At 41.4% G+C, this 25,280-nt stretch overlaps 1 protein-coding gene across 2 annotated transcripts in view; it reads left to right on the top strand.

The window, feature by feature from the left end:
- The window catches only part of LOC124711714 (fatty acyl-CoA reductase 1-like), a 193,367-nt gene that overhangs the window by 162,974 nt on the left and 5,113 nt on the right, over positions 1 to 25,280 (top strand). The gene's annotated exons all lie outside the window — the stretch shown is intronic.

Here is a 25,280-nt window from a genome sequence, read left to right on the forward strand (position 1 = left end):
GGTAAGCGCATACAACATTATATAAGAATAAACATAGGATTTTTATTAGGCTCATAAGCATTGTGATAGTGATGAGCCAAAACGTTATGAAAAACTTACTTAACAGTGCGTTGATCCACATGTGGAAAGCAATACAGCAGATATTCTGCGTGGCATAAATTCCAAAAGAACTTGGTAGGTTTCCGTTCGTATGTAGCATTGGATATCAAGGCAGGAAATTCCGTTGGACTTCGGGCCAGTGGCTAGAGAGCATGGAACTCGCTCCCATACCGTCCCAGACACTTTTCATTGGTGTCAGATCCGGTGAATTTGGTAGTAAAAACACCCCCATGGGTCTACTATCATGGTCCTCTAACCACTGTACCACGATTCTGGTCTCATGACAGGACAATTATACCACTAATATATGCGATGGCCATTATGGAACACATCAAGCATGCAGTAATGTTCACGTGCGCCGTAGCTGTCGTGGTGCCTGTGGTTACTACCACAGGCGCCATGGAAGCTCAGGTGATTGTCCACTGTAGCATAATAATGCACCCATCATCTAACATCCGTGGTATTGTGCCTGTTTCCAGCAGTCGTTAGCCTGGATATCGGCGTATCTGGACACTGCTACCAACCTGGTGTACCGAAAAACGTGTTACATTTGACTGGGTGACATGTTTCCATTAGTTCACGATCCAGTCTTGATGATCCTGTCCTCCCCGCATCGTAATTGTCGATGTCGTTTGGTCCACACTGAAGTCGTCTTCTGCGGATCCGCAACTTCAGTGATGTGTACTGAATGGTTTGGTCTTAAACACTTGTGCCTGTACCAGTACTGTAGTCTGTCGTGAGGTACGCCATATATGGTCACCTACCTTACTCTGCGATGAGGCTTTGACGACCACATCTTGTCGCCTACTTCTGGTTTCCCAATTTCTCAACCATTTCCCACAGATGATCGCGACTGCAGCTCAGAATAAGCCTCCTAGCTTTGTCCATTATCAGAAGCTCGTTTCCAGCCACCTGCCTGAAACAACCTGTCCATTGTCAATGCATTTCCGCGTTCGCGATGATTCCTCGTTCATGTCTGCTCTGCTCATACACATACCTTCCATCAACCGACATTCTCTCTGCCGGTAGTTACTAATAATTTTATGTGTCATCAGTGTATATAAATTTTTGTATGTACAACGTAAGAACATGTGAAGCACAAGAATGTAACCGTCTCCTATTCTATACTCCTGTTCTGCAGTACCTACTGATAAAGATAGTAACCCTCCCTGTTCTCCTTACAGATACTATTGCGAGAGCATTCCTAAATTTTTTCGATTACAGCTGCAGAATTAGCCAATATTTATTTCATAAGAATTCTGACTATTATGGAAATTTTCATTGTATCTGCAGATTAAAATTTTGTACTGTAAGTTGTAACATTATACCTTTCGTTGACCTAGACAGAGAATAAAATAAGGCCACACCTCTTTATTTTGAGATTCTCATCATAGTGACGTTGTGATATTCCCACTTGTCATTGCATTAATTCAACGCAAGCTATGAACTGTAGTCAGCAGAGAAGGCAAATGGGGACATCGTGACAACTTTAGAATACACAATGTAAGAAAACGTTGCATTCCACCAATTTAGGGAGGAAGAAAATTGCTAGACATATTGACTACAAATTCCTCAGAGTAACCCTCTGCGTGCAGCAGTTTGCAAGCAACGATTCAGACACACTAAGGAGTAATGGCAGGACCATTCCGTCTCTCACCATAATTAGTTAACTATTTAGGAAGGGTTGGATACTGCTACACCCAGTTTCTTCACTCCTATTCCAACTTCGTACTGCATATCGACTTATTGATGATAGGTAGCCAATCGTCTACATCTTGCCATGAGACAATACGTTACGCTTCTGAATTCTCACAACACTTACTCAGCACTTGCATTGCTGCTCTTCTGTATTCAATCTTCATATTAATTTATTGATAAAATGCAGACAGTCAGTTACACTTTTCCATAATGCAAGATACAATAAGACACACTTGTGATCTGTTTACCGAACGAGGTGGGGAAGCGATCTGCACAATGGACCCGAATTTTGGAGGAAAATTGCTCAAATAAACGTCTGGCCTTCCAGGCAAAGGAATTCATCGGTTTTCCTAAACAGCTGCAGGCAAATTCATGGATGGTTCCTATGCAAAGGACGCGGTCAATATTCTTCCCTATCCTTTGGTAATCCAAATTTGCTCTCAAACACCAATGTCTTCACTTTCAGTGAGACCTTACACTCTAACCTTCAAAACTTTCTAATTGACTATAAGTAGATAATAAAGTACACTTCCGATTTCTTAGTTACACTCATGCACCCTTTCCTCACTGTTCTACTGTCTTGAATCTCTATGTTGACTCATTAATAACACATAGTCAGTTGTCTATGGTTCTCCATAATACAACAAGTTACGTTTCTGATCTCTCACCTGCGCTCCTTTCCTTGTCATTGAAACTCATCCTTCATCGGTCTCCATATTGACTTACCCAGCGTGACACATTTGTGTTTGGGAGGATGATGAATCAAATGCCCCCCAGATCAACAAATTTAGGTATTCCTTGGATTCCATAGGTCATTCCTGGCAAATGCAATGATTGTGCCTTCAAAAGGAGCATGGCGTTATCATTCCTTAACTTTTCATAATATTAGTTTTTACACTGCCTCCAACAAGCTTGCTGCAGAAAGGATGTTAAACTCCAATTACCAACACTGAGTAACCGATAGTAGGTTGCCAGATACAAAAATCCAAGCAAATACCAGGATGGGACCTATGAAAAAGGTATGGCCAATTTCCTTCCCTAATGTTTCGCAGTCCATGGATGAATGGATGATCACCATCTCTGATGATGTAAGTGTCATAACAATTTCCATATCGTCCATATTTCTTCAAAATACACCTAAGACAAAAAAAACGATGAACCACTGATGAATTATCTGAATGGAACAGAAACAGGTAAATATGACGTACATATACTGAGAAACAAATGGTTACAGTTTCAGATAGTTTGTATGATTTATGCAAGAAGAAGACCTTCACGAATTGAGCGAGTCAGTAACACATTGGTCCACAAGTGGCTGGCATAGATTGACAGTGTTGCTGGATATTCTCCTCGGGGATATTGTCAAAAATTCTGTACAATCCACGCGTTAGAATCTCAAAATCCCGAGCTGGTTGGAGAGCCTTTACCATAGCGCTCCAAATGTGGTCATCTGGGGGGAGATCACTCGACGTTGCTGGCCGAGGTACGTTTTGACAAGCACAAAGACAAGCAATAGAAACTGAGACCGTGTGCAGTCGGGCATTATCTTGCTGAAACTTAAGCCCAGGGTGTTGAGCGACAGTCGGGTCAGGTTGGTGTACCACTGCTGTCTGGGGAGTGTCCCAACACATCTTCGCTGATCACTGGTGCTGAATCGGAAGTGAGACTCGTTACTGAAGACAATTTCACTCTAGTCAATGAAATTCCAGTTCGAACAAGTGTATGGAGGCTCCAAGGACAGCAGTGGGATACCAGCCTGACTGTCGCCTGCCACACAGCCCGATAACAAGGGGCGATGGTCTGGGGTGCCATTTATTGTCTTATCAGGACCCCTCTGTTTGTCATCCTTGGCAGCCTTACAGTACAGCGATACGTCGGCGATATTATACACTCCACCCTCCATTATATCTCAGCAAGGGAATGCCTATTCAGGCAAGGCGAGAAATTCTACTCCATTTCTTCATGCATGCCAAACCCTATCTGGGCCACCGAGGTCATCAGATCTCTCCATAATTGAAGAAATTTCGAACGTTATGTGTAAATCCCTCGGACCAGCTCGCAGTTGTGACGATCTAACGCACCATTCAGCAGACGTTTGGAAGATATCAATCAGAAGCAAAGCCAGAAATTTCCTCAATTAATGCAAAGATGAATAGCTGCTTGCATGAGTGTCAGAACTCGACTATTGACTTTCTCAATGTGTGAAGCTTTTTCTCTTGAAAAAACTACCTAGTTTATCCTGAAAATGTAATCATTTATACAATTTTGGTAAACATTTTTGGAATAGTGATCAATAAAGTATTATATTTTAACTAAAGTTCAGTCTTGATTAAAAGACTTATGTCTCAATAGCATGGGTGACTGGTTTCGGTTATATTTATATTACCTTCTTCTGGCATGTGAATTAAATTTAGAAAATACTAGAGACCAATCTTAAAATAAAATGAAAAGTGTCTAATGACTACAAAATTTTAATAAGATAAAATAAAACTTATTATACCCATGGCTTCCTTGGAGGATGGTAGGAGGAGCTCTCCTAAGCTGTTATGAAGTCAACTGATGCTTATGAGTGCTGAACATGAGCTTAAGTATGCAGAGGCTTCGCCTACTTCCTCTCACACTACTTCACAACTGCCAAACAGCGTTCATAATATGACGCTATCGTCAAAGTATAAAAGTACGAATTACACTAATAACATAAAATTGATTCATTTAAAATGTCTGATTAACAGATAGTTAGTATGCGTAAAACTTATTTATATTTTAGATAAAAACGGTAAACTACGATGTGTAACAGCTGTGCCCTCTATGGGCAACCTTAATACTATTACAGTGTCAGTTAAATCAAAGATGTAAAAATCCTTGGAGTTGTGGTATATATCGATTATACCGAGTCGCCTACATCACAATGGCATCTCTGATGGATGTTGCACAATCGTCTTACTTTAACTGTAATTTTCATGGTGACCATCTTTATAACAGTAGGGTAGCAGCCAAGGGTACGTTCCGCATTATGTATGTCTGAATAATTGATGAGACCGCTGATTAAATATTCAGAACTCATCGACTTAATAGTTTTTATAATAATCAATCTTAATTTAATAAAAATTTTATATGTTGTATAGCATATTTTTCAAACATAGGTTTTGCCATAGGTATAACTAATTTTACATTTTAAAACAAGAGAGTAGGTTCATCTTCATTATAAAATTTCGTCAAAAAGGTCATAAAAGTAGTTTTTGCAAAAATCTAATTGTTCATTGCGCAGCATTGATGATTTGGTTTTTAAATGAGTACATATCTCGATTTCTTCGAAGATATTCATAAGTAAGCCTTTATTTGCAGAATGAAGAACTTGCCGATTCTGCTCAACTGTCTCCTCAGCATGATTATTAAATGTTATGTGATGGCCGAATACAGATTTTGTTCGTGAGGTACCCAATGTATGTTCTTTGTACCTTACTGCAAAATTTCTACCTGTTTGGCTGATATATATTTCCTCACAGTCTCTACATTGGATCTTATATACTCCTGATTGGTAAATTTTTCATTATCTTTACTTATGGTATGTCTTAATTTTTGTTGTATAGTATTGTCAGTTGTGAATGCTATTGTTATTCCAGAATTTTTGAATAAATTAGTAATTCTATCTCATATGTTTCTCATGTCATCTTCATATATTTTGAATTACATATTAGTGGAGTACTTTGTGATTGTTGCACTTTATTAAAAATGGTATCTAGCTGTCGTGTGTCGAAAGAGTTGGTTTTCGCAATTTGTCTTAAGATAGTCATTTCCTTTTTTGATCTCATTAGCTTCCAGCAGTAATTTTAGTATTGGTGTATCATAGACTTAAAAAATGCTTTTTTATATTTGTCAGGATGACATGATGTGGCATTAACAATAACATCAGTGGTTGTAGTTTTTCTGTATATGGTGAAGCAATGTTTCCCATACTTATAGTGAGATCTAGATTTTTTTATTTTCATACCCCACTGTAAATTGTAACTTCAGATGCATAGACTTTAATTTTACAGCAAGCATCTCAATTTAATTTTTTGAACCATTATAAAGCACTAATGTACTACATATTGCTTGTAATATATGATTTTGTTTGCGATATCAGGGTTACTTTTCAGCAAATGCATCTCAGTGTGGTTCACGAAAATGTCTGCAACTGTTCCAGCCAAAGAATTGCCCATTGCTAAGCAATCTTTCTGACAATAGATTTTAGTATTAAAAGAGAAATAATTGTAGTCTAAAGTGCATTCAAGCAGATCTATAAATTCGATTATTTCATCATTAGTCACACTTTTGTATTGTACTAAGTTATCTCTAATTATGTTAATCGTCTCATTAATAGGTACATTTGTTCACAAGTTTTCAATAATGAGGCCAACCTTGCACTAGTTGGGATGTCTACACTCCTGGAAATTGAAATAAGAACACCGTGAATTCATTGTCCCAGGAAGGGGAAACTTTATTGACACATTCCTGGGGTCAGATACATCACATGATCACACTGACAGAACCACAGGCACATAGACACAGGCAACAGAGCATGCACAATGTCGGCACTAGTACAGTGTATATCCACCTTTCGCAGCAATGCAGGCTGCTATTCTCCCATGGAGACGATCGTAGAGATGCTGGATGTAGTCCTGTGGAACGGCTTGCCATGCCATTTCCACCTGGCGCCTCAGTTGGACCAGCGTTCGTGCTGGACGTGCAGACCGCGTGAGACGACGCTTCATCCAGTCCCAAACATGCTCAATGGGGGACAGATCCGGAGATCTTGCTGGCCAGGGTAGTTGACTTACACCTTCTAGAGCACGTTGGGTGGCACTGGATCCATGCGGACGTGCATTGTCCTGTTGGAACAGCAAGTTCCCTTGCCGGTCTAGGAATGGTAGAACGATGGGTTCGATGACGGTTTGGATGTACCGTGCACTATTCAGTGTCCCCTCGACGTTCACCAGTGGTGTACGGCCAGTGTAGGAGATCGCTCCCCACACCATGATGCCGGGTGTTGGCCCTGTGTGCCTCGGTCGTATGCAGTCCTGATTGTGGCGCTCACCTGCATGGCGCCAAACACGCATACGACCATCATTGGCACCAAGGCAGAAGCGACTCTCATCGCTGAAGACGACACGTCTCCATTCGTCCCTCCATTCACGCCTGTCGCGACACCACTGGAGGCGGGCTGCACCATGTTGGGGCGTGAGCGGAAGACGGCCTAACGGTGTGCAGGACCGTAGCCCAGCTTCATGGAGACGGTTGCGAATGGTCCTCGCCGATACCCCAGGAGCAACAGTGTCCCTAATTTGCTGGGAAGTGGCGATGCGGTCCCCTACGGCACTGCGTAGGATCCTACGGTCTTGGCGTGCATCCGTGCGTCGCTGCGGTCCGGTCCCAGGTCGACGGGCACGTGCACCTTCCACCGACCACTGGCGACAACATCGATGTACTGTGGAGACCTCACGCCCCACGTGTTGAGCAATTCGGCGGTACGTCCACCCGGCCTCCTGCATGCCCACTATACGCCCTCGCTCAAAGTCCGTCAACTGCACATACGGTTCACGTCCACGCTGTCGCGGCATGCTACCAGTGTTAAAGACTGCGATGGAGCTCCGTATGCCACGGTAAACTGGCTGACACTGACGGCGGCGGTGCACAAATGCTGCGCAGCTAGCGCCATTCGACGGCCAACACCGCGGTTCCTGGTGTGTCCGCTGTGCCGTGCGTGTGATCATTGCTTGTACAGCCCTCTCGCAGTGTCCGGAGCAAGTATGGTGGGTCTGACACGCCGGTGTCAATGTGTTCTTTTTTCCATTTCCAGGAGTGTATATTGTGGATTTGTTGGGCTAGTTCATAACTGTTTTTGATACTGAAATTGCTGTCATATGCATAGAATGCTTTCAAAATTTCATTAAGTTTCATATTTAGTTTATATGAAGGACTACTTTTGTAATTGACAATAGGTCATATAGATTTCTCTTTTTATGCAATTTCATCTGTGATCTTAATTTAGGCATTTGGGGATTCATAATTTTCATCATATTCTTTTCTCCAGGGATCAAAAGATGATTATTCACATCGACTAATTTTCTTAATCTTTGTGTGGAACTTTGGAGTGGGGTCTTTAGATATTTGAACGATCCCATTTTATTAAAAATGAGTGTTTTATTTACATAATCGTCTTCTTTAATAATAACTAGGGTATTTCCTTTATCGGCCTTCACTACAATTTCTTTTTCTGCTAGTAATTTACTATTGATATTTTTAAGTGTTTTATCTTCAATTTTTCTATGTGGTTTATTTTTCTCTTATAGAATTAAATCTTTCGTTTTTATGGCTACCTTACATGTTTCGGTTTTATTTGTTTTCGATATTTTTCTTGTTTCTATAACATCAGCAATTATGTGTTTAACATTCGTATTATTTAGTGGGGGAGTTAGATTATATTTTAAGCCTTTTGTCAAGTAGCGACATTTTGGACTCTGTGAACTGAATATCTGTAAGATTCATTGTCCTTGGATAAAATTTATGTATGTCGTTAACCTTTTCTAAAAGCTTGTTTTGTTGTTTAGCTACGAGTAAATCAATTTTTCTCTGATGTTTTTGGGTAATCGCTTTACATAAAAAGTCTATTTTCTCATCAGTGCTGCTTAGTAAAATAGAAAAATCAAAGGTGAGAGTTCATTACTTAACCATAAATGCAGACTATACATTTCGACATTTAAATGATCTTTTATCTTAAAAGCTTCTCAAATATCCGATTTAATCCATAAGACTCTACTCTTTTGTTGTACATATGTTATAATACTAGATTTGGATTGGATATTGATTCTAGCATACTTTGGTATGATATGTTTCATGAGGCAAGTTTTCTTAAATTTAATTTTCTTACCAAGTTTCATAATTTTGGTTCTAATATTTGTAATCTTTTTGTAATTTCCGATTCCCTGACTAGACAAACTTTGTACAATTTTGCTAAACATTTTTGGAACAGTCATCAATAAAGTATTATATATTAACTAGAGTTCACTCTTGATCACAACACTTATGTCTCAATAACATAGGTGACCGGTTTCTCTTATATTTATATAACCACCTTCAAACCTGTGAATTAATTTTAGAAAATACTAGAGACCAGTCTTAAAATAAAATGAAAAGTGTCTAATGATGACAAAAATTTAACAAGATAAAATAAAACTTATTATACCCATGCCTTCCTTGGAGGATGATAGACGGTGATCTCCTCAGCTACTACGAATTCAACTGATGGTTATCAGTGCTGAGCATGAGCTCAAATATTGGCTTCTACCCAACTGTTATAAAGAATGTCACTATGAAAACTACAGTTAAAGTAAGACGATTGTGCAACATCCATCAGAGATGCCATTGTGATGTAGGCGACTCGGTATAATCGATATATACCACAACTCCAAGGATTTTTACATCTTTGATTTAACTGACACTGTAAAGGTATTAAGGTTGTCCATAGAGGGCACAGCTATTACACATCGTAGTTTACCGTTTTTATCTAAAATATAAATAAGTTTTACACATACTAACGATCTGTTAATCAGACATTTTAATGGTTCAATTTTATGTTATTAGTGTATTTCGTACTTTTATACTTTGACGATAGCGTCATATTATGAACGCTGATTGGCAGTTGTGAAGTAATTTGAGAGGAAGTAGGCGAAGCCTCTGCATATTTAAGCTCATGCTCAGCACTCATAACCATCAACTGACTTCATAGCAGCTGAGGAGAGCTCTGCCTACCATCCTCCAAGGAAGCCATGGGTATAATAAGTATTATTTTATCATGTTAAAATTTTGTCATCATTAGACACTTTTCACTTTATTTTAAGATTGGTCTCCAGTATTTCTTAAAATTAATTCACCAGTCTGAAGATGCTTATATAAGTATAACCGAAACCGGTCACCAATGTTATTGAGACATAAGTGTTGTGATCAAGACTGAACTTTAGTTAAAATGTAATTATTTAGTTATTTATTTATTCAGTAATATTACTGAGTGACTAGAACAGAACAGTAACTGTCGTGGGTTGTATGAAACTAAAAACTAATAAAAAGCTGCAGAGATAGACTCTTCACATTTTTCTCCAGCTTCTCTCGCTGCTGTTGCTTTTCTTGTTTTTCATGTAATTAAATTGTTACTTAGAAATATGATGCGTTAAGTATATTTTGGAAAACAAAAACAAATTTTACCATATACTTGAGAAGACAATCATAGACAAAAAGAAAGATTGCGATAATAAAGGAGTTCCCTGTACCTGGCTATTTTAAGTGGGAGAGCTTCAGCATAAACTTGGAGCCTTTCTCATGTGAAGTAGGATATTATATTCAGGTATGGTTACTGTTGTATGTATGTATGTCACGAGATCAGCACTATGTGGTTTGTGTATCAGGTATGACAGTACTGTTTGTATCTACAATTACTTCCACATTTTCTGTCCTAAGTGAGAGAGGAAGCTCAGAAGTATGACCTTAAGCCTCGAGCCTTATACTGCGTATCTGTGATGTGTGTTCGTGTAGCTGGGGCTCATTTTATGGCATATGTATTTTTATGTACAAAATTACACATTTTCAATTTGCAACTTATACATTTTACATATTACACAATTACATGTTTGAAATAATGCTCAAACGAACTAAACAATTACTTGTTTTACTTTGAAACAATCAGAAAATTCGTTGTTTTATTTCTTATTAATAAATAATTTCTTATTTCCACATATATATTACTTGAAGTATTGTTGCAGTCTTGTGATACACTACTGTGCCGTATCTCTTGATACTTGTGTGTTCTTCTTATCATTTATATCTGTACATTCATCTGTTTTCATATCAATGTTTGAATCTCTTTTGTCCCATGTATCATGTTGTGGCGTAAGTTGGATCTCGGGTCGTGATCTCATATGTGGTCGTTACTGCTTGTAAGTCTTCTGTAGCGCTCTTGATATGTCATCAGTGACGCTGTTAAGCATGCTGCATTTGCATGGGTTTCTTAAAGCTTGCCCTTCGTCGTCGGTTCCGTCATCGGAGGGTGGCACATTGTAGTGTTACGTGTGTGGGGGACTGAAGGTATGTCCCCCACATTCACATGTACCATTTCGTCTATGGCCAAAACGGCTCAAGAGGGTCGTGGCACGACAGGAAGTGCACCATACCACGGCTTGGGTCAACCTCTCTGGGCCTTCCGACGTTCGCAGTAAACCACATGACTGGCCACCAATCCACGGCCGTCTTCAAGACACGCCGCGACGGCTAGCGCGCGAGGCGCCACCCCAAACTGCAACGGAGACAGCCCAGTGTACTGGCAGTGTAGGAGTACAGTCAACCTAAGCTTCAGCGCTCCGTAGTCGCGTTTCTGTGGTGTGATCTTTCATGACGATTAGGTTCTTTTTTAGACTTGTCGTGAGTTATGTAAAAACCAGTGTCACTCAGATTTCGTATACGTCTAACTATTTCTGCTGTCTAGGTACCTAGCTATTCCTCGGCACCCACCTCTGGCGGATCCAACATCCCTAAATTGCTCCTGGCAAATTCCAGGACTGTTCTTTCGAAAAGGGCATGGCCGTGATCATTTCCTTTCCTTTCGTAACATTAACCTGTGCAATGCATCCAATGATGTTTCCGCCGACAGGACCTTGATCTCCAGTTACCAACACTGGCTTATCATTAATAGGTAGCCAGTCGTCCACACATCATCATGATACTAGAAACAACTGTATTCCTCTGCCGCAACCCCTTCCCCACACGCTGTCTTCATTCTTCTTCTGTGTATCTGGTAGTCTACATTTCTCAATGATACACGACACCCTTACTTACACTTGCGATGTTTCACTTCCACTCGCTCACCTGTATCTTCTCTACGCTTCGGTCCTGAATTTTTATGACTTATATATAACAGGTCGACAACTGTCTACAGATTACCGTAATCCATGCAAGTTATGAAAACTGGTGTATGTACACTAAGGTCACAAAAGTCATTGGATAGCGGTATGCACGTGTACAGATAGTTGCAGTATCACGTGCACAAAGTACGAGGGTAATCCCAAAATTAAGGTCTCCTATTTTTTTTAAGTACATAGACCTGTTTATTTCTACAATGGTTTACATCAGTTTACACCTTGAACATTTAGCTATTTTTGGACATAATCATTTCTGTCAATGCATTTTTGTAGACTCTGTGGCAGCTTTTGTATGCCCATGTCATACCAGCTCGCCGCCATGCTGTTCTTTCACCTAGTCGCCAGAGCTGAATCGCTTTCCACCCAGATGTTCTTTTAACCTAAGGAACAGGTGATAGTCACTGGCGCCAAGTCAGGACTATAGGTAGGGAGGGTGATTATGTTCCACTGAAACTGTTTCAGGAGAGCAACGGTTTGCCGAGCGATGTGTGGGCGAGCGTTGTCATGAATAATGTGTACGCCCTTGCTCAACGTTCCTCTTCTCCGGTTCTGAATTGACCGTTTGAGTTTTTTCAGAGTCTTACCGTACCTGTCAGTGATAACTGTGGTTCCAGCGATTCTGCTCCGACGACAAGGTGAAAGAAGAGGTTCATAACTTTCTGAAAAGCATGGCGGCGAGCTGGTATGACACGGCCATACAAAACCTGCCACAGCGTCTACAAAAATGCATCGACAGAAATGGTGATTATGTCGAAAAATAGCTAAATGTTCAAGCTGTGAACTGATGTAAACCACTGTAGAAATAAACGGGTCAATCTACTTATAAAAATAGGAGACCTTACTTTTGGGATTAGCCTCGTTTAAAAGGGCAGTAAATTGGCGCTGTCATTTACACTCAGGTAATTTGGGTAAAAACATTTCCGACATGATTATGGCCACGTGGTGGAACTGACAGACTCTGAACGCGGAATGGTGATTGAACCTATATGCATGGGACATTCCACCCTGCTAGTCGGTAGGGAGTTCGATATTCTCAAATCCACAGTGCCAAAAGAGTGGCGAGAATACTATATTTCGGGTGTGCTTCTCAGCACGAACAATATAGTGGCCGACGGGCTTCACTTAACGACGAGAGCAGCGGCATGTACGTCAATTTGTCAGTGCTAACAGACATGCAACACTGGGTGAAATAACCTCAGAAATCAATGTGTATGATGAGAGCCTTTTCTAGCTGCTCAACATCGCCTGCAGCACCTGTCTTGGACTCTTGACCATATCGGTTGGATTCTAGACGACTCGAAAACAGTGGCCTGGTCATATGAGTCCCGATTGCAGTTCGTAACACCTGATAGTAGGGTTCGAGTGAGGCACAGACCCCGCGAAGCCATGGACCCAAGTTGACTTCAAGGGACAGTGCAAATTGGTAGTAGCTCTATAATGATGATCTGTGTTTACAGGGAATGGATTGGGACCTCTGGTCCAGTTTAACCGATAATTGACTGGAATTCGACATATTCTGCTACTTGGAGACCATTTGCACCTATTCAACGGCTTCACGTTCCCAAACAACGATGGAATTTTTATGGATGACAATGCACCATGTCAATGGACCACAATTGTTCGCTATTGGTTTGAAGAGCATTGTGGACAGTTCCCGCTAACGATTTGGCCACCCGAATCGCCCGACATGAATCCCATTGAATATTTATGAGTTATAATCGAGAGGCCAGTTCATGCACAAAATCCTGCACCGGCAATACATTCGCAGCTGTGAACATAACTCAGTATTTCTGTGGGGGATTCTAAAGACATCTCGAGTAGATGCCACGTCGTGTTGCTCCACGCCAGGCAAAAAAGAGACGCGACACGATACTAGGAGGTACCCCATGAGTTAAGACACCTCAGGGTCGACATGTATGTATGTATGTTCCATATCCCCTTCTAAATAACTTCATCGAATTCGACCAAGCTTGGTACAAACTTCATTTACTGTGTGGAGAGGATCACTGCAGGCGTAAAAGCCACCCACCTACCAAACCGATTGGGGTGGGTGTGGGAAAGGAGTGTAGCCCATGACACGAGTTTGATTGGCTGATTTGAGGTGAGAGGACCAAACAGCGAGGTCATCAGTCCCATCTGATAAGGGAAGGAGGGGAGAAGGAAGTCGGCCCTGAGGTTTAAAACGAACAATTCCGGCATTTGCCTGAAGCGATTTAGGGAAATCATGGAAAACGTAAATCAAAATGGCCGAACGTGGATTTGAACAGACATACTCCCGAATGCGAGTCCAGTGTGCTAACCACTGCGACACGTCGTTCGGTCAAGACGCAAGAATAGCGGTTATTTGATCCTCCGCTATTTGAGAATGGGAGTGTATAGAATTTTCAAGAAGCATTGCACGTAATTTCAAACGTTTACGAAACTTCTTCCCTGCTGACGACGCCACAAAATAACGAAAGGAAAATAAGTTTACCACTTGCCACGTCTTCACTGTTCATGCAGTAGAAATGACTCATAAACATGAAGTTTTGATTTATTATCTCTTTACTGCTAATCGTATTGGTGACACGTTTTGCAGATAGTGTTCACATACACCCCTGAATGTACATACAAAAGTATACACTGTACGATACATAGTTCACGAAATATGAAGTCATGTACTGAGATGTGTGAAAAACTACACATTATGCATGACGTTTTACAATACTGGCCATTAGAATTGCTACACCACGAAGGCTACAGACGTGAACTTTAACCGACAGGAAGAAGATGCTGTGATATGCAAATGATTACCTTTTCAGAGCATTCACACAAGGTTGGCGCCGGTGGCGACTCCTACAATGTGCTGACATGAGGAAAGTTTCCAACCGATTTCCCATACACAAACAGCAGTTGACCGGCGTTGCCTGGTGAAACGTTGTTGTGATGCCTCGTGTAAGGAGGAGAAATGCGTACCATCACGTTTTCGACTTTGATAAAGGTCGGATTGTAGCCTATCGCAATTGCGGTTTATCGTATCGCGACATTGCTGCTCGCGTTGGTCGAGATCCAATGACTGTTAGCAGAATATGGAATCGGTGGGTTCAGGAGGGTAATACCGAACGCCTTGCTGCGATCCCAACGGCCTCGTATCACTAGCACGCATCTTATCCGCATGGCTGTAACGGATCGTGCAGCCACGTCTCGATCCCTGAGTTAACAGATGGGGACGTTTGCAAGACAACAACCATCTGCATGAACAGTTCGACGACGTTTGCAGCATCATGGACTATCAGCTCGGAGACCATGGTTGTGGTTACCCTTGACGCTGCATCACAGGCAGGAGCGCCTGCGATGCTGTACTCAACGACGAACCTGGGTGCACGAATGGTAAAACATCATTTTTTCGGATGACTCGCCGACCGAAGTGGCCAAGCGGTTCTAGGCGCTACAGTCTGGAAACGCGCGACCGCTACGGTCGCAGGTTCGAATCCTCCCTCAGGCATGGATGTGTGTGATGTTCTTAGGTTAGTTAGCTTTAAGTAGTTCTAAGTTCTAGGCGACTGATGACCTCACATGTTAAGTCCCATAGTGTTCAGAGCCATTTCGGATGAATCCAGTTTCTGATTCCAGCATCATGATGGTCGCATCTGTGTTTGGCGACATCGCGGTGAACGCACATTGGAAGCGTGTATTCGTCGTCGCCATACTGGCGCATCACCCGGCGTGATGGTATGGGGTGCCATTGGTTACACGTCTCAGTCACTTCTTGTTCACATTGACGGCACTTTCAACAGTGGACGTTAAATTTCAGATGTGTTACGTCCCGTGGCTCTACCCGTCATTCGATCGCTGTGAAACCCTACATTTCAGCAGGATAATGCACGACCGCATGTTGCAGGTCCTGTACGGGCCTTTCTGGATACAGAAAATGTTCGACTGCTGCCCTGGCCAACACATTCTCCAGATCTCTCACCAACTGAAAACGTCTGGTCAATAGTGACCGAGCAACTGGCTCGTCACAATACGCCAGTCACTACTCTTGATGAACTGTGGTATCGTGTTGAAGCTAGAAGGGCAGCTGTACCTGTACACGCCATCCAAGCTCTGTTGGAGTCAATGGTCAGGCGTATCAAGGGCGTTATTAGGGCCAGAGGTGGTTGTTCTGGGTACTGATTTCTCAGGATCTATGCACCCAAATTGCGTGATAATGTAATCACATGTCAGTTCTAGTGTAATATATTTGCGCAATGAATACCCGTTTATCATCTGCATTTCTTCTTGGTGTAGCAATTTTAATGGGCAGTAGTGTAAAATATAACTAACTATATTCACAACACATTTCGCAGGTGGTAGTTTTCTATACCACTCGATGCACTTGCATGCACAATCAAATCATTGTACGACAAAATGCGATAAATATTGAGCTGCATGAGAATGAAATTACAGGGAGAAATTCTGTAGACATGAAGGTGAAATATGTTATAAGTAAAGTGAAGAAGGAGGGGGACAAAGGGAAGGAAAGGGATTACTGATGTCAGCTGCTTTGGGACATTACATTAAATCAGTGGCAACGAGTAAAAATGTGTACCACATCGGGATTCTAGCTCGAGATCTCCTGCTTACTGGGCAGGTGTGTTAGCCACTATGCAACACGGAACACATTGCTCCTTGTAACTGTGCCGCCAATCTTTGCACGCTTCACGGTCAATCCACACTCCCACTGAACGCCACCTACCTCTGTACATTTCCTCCTCGCTCGCTACTCTGAGATTTCTGGAGGAGGTCAAACACACCTTTGCACCAGCGCTGAAGAAGGTGGAGTCACTGCCCATCTAGATGAATCAATTACATGAATGCGCAGAGTCTGTTCTTTCGGACGAAACGGTGATAAAGCCATCGGTAAAAAGCTCATCCTAATATCCTCAGATGATTTCAGTCGAAGTTGGTATACATATCAATTTCAGTCTGTAAAAAAAATGCGTTAAGACTAAGAACACCAGCCTCCTCTTGGAGTGAGTGTGGCGGAAAAAGGAGAAAAAACCGGATAGACGTTGCATTAGGATAGTTCGTGCACGCCAAAAGTGGATTCGTAGTCATGATTAATGTTCATCAGTATCTTATGACTGGTATGGAGTATCAGATTATCATATCAGAAGTATATGGACACACCACTTAAAGCTGAATTGACCAGTAGATGTTACAGAGAGGCGGACCCGCAAGTATAAAAGCAGGCAGGGAATAACGCGTTGCCAGATAAGAAGTAACAGAAGAATGGGTCGGTGATGCGCGGTCAGTCAAATCGGAAGTGGAATAATCAACGGGTGTCACCCGAGAAACAAGAGGCGGAGCCCCTCCACGCCCGCAGCATAAGAGAGGTGTCGCAGGATGTGGGCACTGCGATGTTTGCCTACGTCTGGTTAAGGTTAACAATTAATACGCGCTCATATGGAGACAGATTGGGTCAAAAGTCGAAAGAAGGGTAGTGGTTTGAAGGGCAGAGGGAAAAAAGTGCCAAGGTAAGAGCCAAGGGAAGAAAAATCTCTGCGATAGATAGGTCGGGTGGAAAGAGCAGTAGCGGATATCTTACTGCCTGCGATAGGTCATGCAAGGGTAGGCTTTGTTAGCAGTGGGTATCACGCATGTAGATACCTTTGACGTTGTGCGGCGCTGTTGCCCGGCGGCTGCCGATGGGTGAAGTTGTTGAACTCTCGGTCAGCGTCAGCAACCTGCAACAGTTAGGTTCATCATCGTTTTGTGTCCGGTAGATCGTGTATCAGAAGCACAGTGCAGAGTGATGTGGGCGATTTCTTTGTGTGTCAGTGGGCAAGCTCGTCGCTTTCCCCGCTGTAGCCTATTGGTCGGCTTTAATAGCAGTTGGTATTTCCAGTCAACGTTACTGATATGCACGGGCTTGCCGACGTTTGTCGCTTGTTGGTGTATGTTAGCGTGCCATAGGTGGTTATGCCCTAACTAGTAGTGTCTTTGGCCGCTTATGTTTCCACCTATGGTTGTGATCGTAGTTTCCCAGAGCAAGGATGAAGGAATAGTTCGAATGCCTCCTTTACAGTCGTGTGGCGCGTTTTTTGATTACTTCCTTGAGGGTTTCAGGCGGTATTCATTGTGAAGATACGCAGTACGTGTGTAGCGCCGAGTGTTGCTAATGATTCGTAGCACTTTGTTCTGTATGATATGCAGGCGGCGCAGTCGTGTAGGAGCTGCGTATCTCCAGACGGGAGCTGCGGAGAAACAACTCCTTTGAAACCTTTTACAGCTGCCCAAATCGATGAAGCGATTATCAAGTGGAGAAGCGAAGGAACCACCACATCTAAACCGAGGTCAACAGACCTACTGACGGACACAGAGGCCTTGAGCATTTCGGGGGCTGGTAGTAAAAAGTCGCATTAATCGACGGAAGGAATCAATCACAAGCTCCCAAGTGATTCCACCAGCTGTCCAGCTAACAAGATGACTGTGCACGGTGAGATAAAAGGAATAGGGGACAATGGCCGAATGGCTCGTCGTAGACCTGGAACCATTGCTAAGCGAGGCTTGAGGTTGTGTAAAGCACGGCGCCACGGGACAGTTGAGTGATTTGGAGCGACGCCTTACACCATAATCTGTGGCACATTTTCTCAGGTGTTTCGGTTGGTATTGTTTTTAATGCGTCGGTCTGTTTCCCGTTACAAGCAAAACGATTTTCGTGGTTATTCGATAAAGTGATCACAAATTAGTCTACAGCGACATTTGTTTGATTGGTGTAAATTGAGAGAGACGTTAAAGAAGACAAATAATTGCCAGTAGTCAATAGTATAGGAACCGGGTGGTGCGATTATTCACCCCCACTGTAAATATGACATAGAGGTCGTAGGCATAATGAAAGAGAGTTGGGAATGCATGAGCACCGTCAGCATTCCTTTGATCAGTATTTGTACAGCCAGAAAAACACCAAAATCTGTAACACTTTCCGTAATGAAGAATAATCTGTGGTGAATATGTATGCCGAGAAATGGATTAATCCTTCGAGTGATGCAGAGTTTAAAAATATTTCACACAGATGCGCGAGATATGTAGAGCTTTACCGCACTGTTCACTTTTCCCCACGTGCTTTGCGGAGTGGAATGATCTGGCATTTGTAGCTCTTAACCTGCAACACATAGATCGACCTGGTAGTCCTTCCAACATCCGCAGCTTTATCCCAGACAATGGTACTGCCTACAAAGAAAACAGAGTTTAGTAACACTCGCTCGCCAACTTATGTTGTATGGTGGAGAATACATACAACATTTAACCCACATCCAAGTTCCATTCACATCGAAAGAACGCTTGTCTTTAAAAAAGATCCTGTATTAGCTTAAATTCCTCGTGACTGGATGGAGTAATAAAGCTCTCTGTGATATGAAACTCTTCTATTGTAACGATCGAGGCAGGAGTCTGTTAAACATCTCGATGGAACCACACCACTGCGTGTCTGCTGCTCTTCATTGGACTGCATCTGAACCTTCATTAATGTTTCTTTTTTGTGTGGTGTATTTGGTGAAAAATCAAGTTTAATACTACCTTATTTTTCGCCAGGGCACTTTATAAAATTGCCTCCCCACCTTCAGATGCATGCTATACTATTCTGGGATAATTACAAAAGATAGATCAATATAATGCTTGTTAGTATAATAAATGTATGTCACCATCACCACAGAATTATGAATCAAGAGAGGGACCTGAGTATACCTACCCAATACGATTCTAGTACCCACAACCAATCATGTAACGTGGTTTTATGGGTGGTAGTGACGAAGGAAGTGTCAAGAATTAAAACTAAGTATACATTATCTGTTTGTGTGCAGAACGCCAGTACGTCCTCACTTAAACAAAAACAGCCGCATTATTTCGAAGTATATACTCGTATAATTACATATTACTTTTTCTTGAGTGCACCATAGTAGCTCTAATGCAATGTTAGCTATACAGAATACAGAAAATTGTCTAGTATGTCCAAAGTGTCACATATATATGGTAAACGGTTTCCAAACCATCATATTTTTTGCAAGTACATCAACATGTAAGCACTCTCCTTTAGCAACTGCAAACATCTTGGATCCCTATTTTATATTCAGATTTTTCCCTGTTTTCCATATTTTCATTTTTTTCAAATCTTTCTTATTTTCCCGTATGAAAATGTACAATAATATGGGTCCTCGTATTGCTTAACATGTTTGCTTAGCATCCTTCAGTGATTTGGGTACTTCCAGCAAGCCAGAGAGAATCTACAAAGTGTCTGCAACATTACTTGGATGGGGAATTATAACTGCTATGCATCGTAAAGATAGTATATATATTTTACTTTCATGCAATGCACACACATACAGTTTAGTGGAGTGTGCAAGTTGCCTCCGGCCTCCTATTAAAATGTCTTGAAACATCTGTTAATGCAAGATTCAACTGTTCCTTGCAGTAGTATTGCGTAGGGATTAAAATGACGTGATGTTTTAGCAACCCTTCAGGAGACCGTCAACACCAAGCAACAGGAGTATTGCATGACAATTATGCGTTTTCACACTAAAATCCTGTTTCTCTAATACTGGTGAGTGTAGGAATTAGAATCTGTGTGTTACTGGCGGTCTCTGTGTTAAAAGAAACAGATATTTTTTCAGTGTTACAGCATGAAATCGTGATTAGTAAACATAATTTTCTTATCTCCTCTAATGTGACAAACATAAAGTGAGTTTACCATTTTAGTCTCCAAAATCTTTGATGTTTTTTTGTGTCCCACAGACGGGGTTTGGGGGGGGGGGGGGAGGAGGTGTCAGAGTGTCCATAAACACTATGCTGTTTCCTTGATAGTTTCCTCGCTTACAGAGGGCGTGGAACCATACTAGATAGTTATATCTCCCCATATCTCACGTTTAGTGGAAGAGATCGGGAAAAAGTAGCCTGAGTGTCAAATTTGTTAGGTGTTGACCCAGCGACAGCATGTAAGCATAAAGTTTCTCATTGGGCGATACGACCCTATGCGGACATACATTTCTCCTCTTTTCAAAACTATTATTTTCAAAATGTATAACTGTCTTCCTCTGATTCACTTGCATCCAGTGACGTTTTGTTCATTATTATACAGTATTTACAACGTATTACAATTTATTCTTGCCAGTCTAAAGTGTTTACTTGGTCTTTGAATATAAGATTTACGAAGATAGAGTAACGACTCTAACTTTTCAAACATTGTTACCCGCAAATTTTTGTACGTGTTTAAGGATTTCTTGCCCCAGCTGTTGTTGTACCCCTCCTAGTATGAGTGGGCTCAAGATGGCCCAATAAATACTTTGAAAATATGTGTCTCTCTTAAGTTAAAATCTTCTGCGTTGTTAGGTCAAGTTATAATTCCTTTTAAAATAACCGACGTTTAGACCCCTCTGCTGGGATCTTCTTCAGGATATTTCGGTGTCCAATATTGCTAGAACACTGTCAGAGACCAGTTTTCCCGAGGCTGTGCTGCAGAATTGAGAGTAATAGTTAAAATTCCTGTGGCTGCCATTAGTGAGCCATCGTCATAGGCTAATATTCCCGCGCAGATACCGAAGAAGGGGCGTTATTAGCTAAACTCTTGTGGATACTATTGGTGTCTCATCATCATTGAATAGAAAAGCACTATTCCACACTTACGCTGGAGAAGGATTATTCGTTTAAATTCCTCCTGCTACTACTGTTTGCCCATCATCATTGGCTAGATGCGAAACGGACAGAGTAAGAGAGGTGGAATGTTTAACCAAAGTATTATTGTCCGCCGACGTGACATGCACATCGTTGGTTGTATTGTTAGCACAAAACAGCCGCATATTTACTTCCTTGGTGGCAGGTAGCCACGATGCCAGAAGCCTATAGCCGTCCTTTCTGTTGAATTACATACATTCTTGGAAATTTCAACCGCTTCTAGGACATTTCTTCTATATATATTGGTTTCCTTAGCCAGCACACGTACGTTATTAAAATCGATGTCAGAGCCACAGTTCCCATGATGTTCCGCTACCCGATTTTACACTTCGTTTTAGCCGCACGTGCTATTCGTGTCCCGTAGTGCGTCCTTTAACATTTCTTCCCGTTTCGCCTGTATACACTTTGCCACAGCCACATATGACTTGATAGACGCCTGTATTGTGGAGGCAATAAGGTGCATCCAATTTTGTTCGGAAAAGAACTTTATTTTGCTTTGTCTAAAGAAAAGGTGTCTGGATATCATTTTTCTTTAGAATTCCGCTTATGCGGTCAGTGACCCCAGGAACGAACAATATCTTGAGAAGATAGTACCTCGTCTTTCTTAATAGCGTGATTAATATTCCGCCTAAATGTCCTGTCGACTGAACAACTATCAAACCATTTACCTCCATTGTCTTCTTTAAAAAATCCAACTCAGATTCCAGGTTGTCATCATCGGTGATACGCAAGGCACATGAAGACAGTGTGTTGAGCACTGCTTGCTTCTGGTCGGGTGGTGGTGCGAAGTGGCATCTAAATATCTGTTTGTGTTGGTTGGCTTTCTATACACTCCGTGAATATACTGTTATCAGATCTTCGTATACCAACACATCTAGGAACGGCAAACCGACCTCATACTCAGCCTCGATGATAAATTTGATTTTGAGGTGAATTCTATTTCAGAAATTATGGAACGCATGAGGTTCTTCTTCGCTATGTGACCACTTAATAATTGTATCATCCACATTGCGGAGACAGCAAGAAGGTTTCAGAGCGTCACTACTTAATGCCTGTTGTTTGAAATGTTCCATAAAAATGTCACCTGCAATTGGAGGTATGGTTGAGCCCATAACAAGGCCGAGCCTAGTGATTGAGTTCACCACTGTATTGTAAATGGCTCGAAAGGAGACATAATTCGATTAAGCCACAAACAACTGTATCAACTCTCTCCATTCTGGTCTCCATTCTATCTTATACTGGTACGTTAGTATATAACGATGTCATATCAACGCTAACGAGCATGTCACCTGCAAATATCTTCACTGGGCGTATAATTTGTAAAGGAAAATGTTTCGAATCTTCGACAAAGGTATTTGTTTTACCAACTAGATGTCCCACTTCACCAGATAAATGACGTGCTGAAAGATAAGTTGACAAGTTAATCCCACTGACAATAGGCTTCAAAGTAACCGATATTTTATTGATCTCGGGGAGTCGATACATTTACTCATGTTGTCAGTACTACTGACTCGTGCATGTGATGTTATTTATATGTGTTTGACGACGTTGGTGTTGATTCCGTATTTAACATTTGACGTTGCCACTATGGGTGCAGTACATTAGGATTTTGTTTTTATGAAACAGATCTGATGATAGTCATTAAAGACCGAAACCGGTATTTTGTTAACAAAAAGTTTGTGACCATAGGCGTAAATTAAAGGAAACTTATTCCATACATTGGTTAAAATGGAAAAACTGCTACTTTTTGTGGTGTTTATTATATGCGCATGGTACTTCACACATACACATACAAGATAGATATGTGTTTTTGATATTTTGTATACTTTAGTATGAATTAAAAATCCTATAAATGAAAATAGTATTAAGCTTCGATTTATAACCACTATGTTTGATACCACACGAATAAGAAATGGTAATAAAGTGCCATATACAAATCCAATAAATGGCAATACAGCTGTAGTTATAAAGTTATACTAACATGCTAAACAGTTGATCAGTACAAGCGAGGTATAATGCATTGCAGAGAGTTTTACTCTTGGTCATATCAGAGAGAGTATAGTACTTCCTCCAACATTGTGAAATTAGACAGAGGCCTCTCTTTTTTTTTAATTTCTTTCCATGTCAATGGAACAAGGACTTGGTCAAACATTATCTGAAAATTCCACCACACAACGTCACACACACTTTGTAAAAACGACCCTAAATCCTAACATATCGCCTAGATCTGTGTGTGGCACTGTTAAGCTATTTCTATCTCGAGGATTAAACCCAGTTTCAAGCATACATACACAGCATATGAAATTGTACATTGTGGAGGGCTACTTGCACCGATTTAGTGGTCTTCTGCCTATATGGATACTGAGCAAAGGAAAAGCGATTGTTCCCATGTGCTCTAATCTCTCATCTTATTCCTACAACCTCTGTGTGACATTTATATCGGAGGTCACCAAGGAATTATCAGACCACGTGCCACCGCCCCAGAAAGGTGACGCTGCTGTTAGACACTGTATTGAGAGAATTGTTACACACACATAATCTATAATAGACTCAAGAGATGGCTATGGTGATGGTAGACCATGTGCAGCGATGCGAAGTGACAGATCAGGGTCATGAGAGTGACAGCATCCCTGGTGGTCGTTAACTAGTGGCAAAGAGATATTGTCCAAACCACCCTTTTCTGTGGCATATCTTGGAGGCTGTGGTGCACCTACACACTCTCTACAACTGCAGAATTGTGGGGGGAACTGACTGGTGTGGACACATGTTAGCGTAATAAAAACTTCCTGAGATTTCTACCCTAAAGTCAATCATAGTATCAACATGGATAATGTAGTCAGGGACTCGTTCAACAGTGCATGTCTTCACTTACATTCCTATTGAAATCAGAACACTGATGTACTGTATATGAGTATGACATGGCTGTAGAAATGTTCCTAATTCCCACTGTTATTTACATATGCGCAGTAATATTGTGCTATCTAACTTCTGTTAGGTGAGCTGATAGTGTGTCAGCCATCGTTTCTTTTAACATACACCTAACACAAGGTCCACACATATCTATCCATGATAAGTAATAATTTCTATCACCACACTAGGCTGTAAATTGTTTAAATATGTAAATTATTTAAATGGTGCACTGTGTTGCTTGTTAAATATTTATTTATGATCTCAAAAAGTGGATAGTTTTTGGAAAAATCAGTAAAATTCTGAAAAATTCCCCCAGTACTGTATATACCGATGGAGGACGGCTTATATGATAAGGTGCTTGCTGAAATGTCATTGGGCACAATAGTCTGCTACTAACTGCAGAAAATGTAATTATTTAAGAAGCTGACACATATGTCAGGTCTGCAGATGGGCAGCATACAAGTGAGGAGCCTGTCTGATAGTGTACAGAGCACAAGTGACAAGTTGGTCTGATGGTTGGATTGGTGGGGGATAATCGGCGTTTTTGGGAAATACATAATTATGATTGGGTGTTGAATACTGACAATAAAATTGGTATACCATTAATTCCACTAACTGTACAATACGTTATGACATATTGTTATAAAGACAAGTGGCTAGTTTGTGGGTAACAACTGACCCCTTGTACCTTGATAACACTGACTATGAGGACATTAATACATTGCCTTGAAGGACAACTGTCTGAGGAAATTTGGCAAGGAGGACATTGAACCTTTGGAGAGATCTGGCAACAATGTGTCCTTGGCCTATGAACTTTGAGAGATATGACAACAATGGATGCTGTGCAAATACCTCTACTGCCCCACTACTCACAATATGTATCAACCATGCAATTACTCCAGAGTGCAGCTATCCTGTGAATCAAAATTCCATAGTTAC

This window comes from Schistocerca piceifrons, chromosome 8 (assembly GCF_021461385.2).
Source record: "Schistocerca piceifrons isolate TAMUIC-IGC-003096 chromosome 8, iqSchPice1.1, whole genome shotgun sequence".
NCBI classification, from domain to species: domain Eukaryota; kingdom Metazoa; phylum Arthropoda; class Insecta; order Orthoptera; family Acrididae; genus Schistocerca; species Schistocerca piceifrons.